Genomic DNA, 1,076 nt, shown 5'->3' with positions numbered 1-1,076 from the left:
AACACATAGAAGTGAAATGTACCTGGAATCCCTTGTCACACAGCTGGCTGATACTTAACAAGTTGTGCTTTAGATCCTTGACATACAGAACATTTTTAATTACTGTAGATGATTTGTTTCCGATGTCTCCAAAGCTTAGGATTTTCCCTTTGTTATTGTCACCATATTTGACAAAGTTTCCTTCCTTTAAGTTCAGAGACAAGAACATTGACTTGTCTCCAGTCATATGCTTGGAGCATCCACTGTCCAAATACCATATTTGATTCCTGGATGCCAATCATACCTGCAAAAATGATTCAAGTTTTGGATTTAGGTATCCAATTCAAATTGGGTCCTGGGGGGTTAGATTCAAATACTTGTGACTTAACTTTCCAAATCTATTTCCATCCTCTGTTGGCCAGTTTTCTTTGTTTGCAATTAAAAATTTTATGGCCTTTTTTACAACAGAAATGGCATACAACAGCAGAGGATGAATCTAGATTTGAACTACCAAATTTCTGATTTCTGTTAACCTTCCTATTTTGTTTGTATCCAAGTCCAGATCTAACATTCAGATTTCTTTGATTTCTAAGAAGCATATCTAAGTTATTTCTACTATTGTTAAACTTATCCAAGTCACATTTCAATGCACATGCTTCTTTTTTCAAATCTTCATTTATGTCTTTAAGAGACATATGTTTCAAATTAATCTCATCATACATCATGCATTTCTCTTCTAGCATTTTCTTAGTACTAATCAATTGTTTAAGTACACTAACATATTCAGCATGCAATTCATTAAAGGCCTCATGCAGTTCATCGTAGGATGGATTAGAGGTTGTACTTACTTCACTGTCAGATTCTGAGTCAGTATTTGCCATGAGACACAAGTTAGCTTCTTCATCTTCAGAATCATCAGATGAATCTTCATCATTGTCGTTCCAGGCAATGTAAGCTTTCTTTGTTGAAGGTTGTTGATCCTTTCCTTTAGTCTTCACAGGCTTGTTTTTGTTTTGCAGTTTATAACACTCAGATCTGATGTGGCCTGTTTTACCATATTCATAGCAAGTTATGACTTTGCTATCATTGGTATCACT

Source organism: Cicer arietinum, chromosome 2 (genome assembly GCF_000331145.2).
Source record: "Cicer arietinum cultivar CDC Frontier isolate Library 1 chromosome 2, Cicar.CDCFrontier_v2.0, whole genome shotgun sequence".
Taxonomy (NCBI): domain Eukaryota; kingdom Viridiplantae; phylum Streptophyta; class Magnoliopsida; order Fabales; family Fabaceae; genus Cicer; species Cicer arietinum.
Note: the sequence above shows the minus strand (reverse complement) of the source record.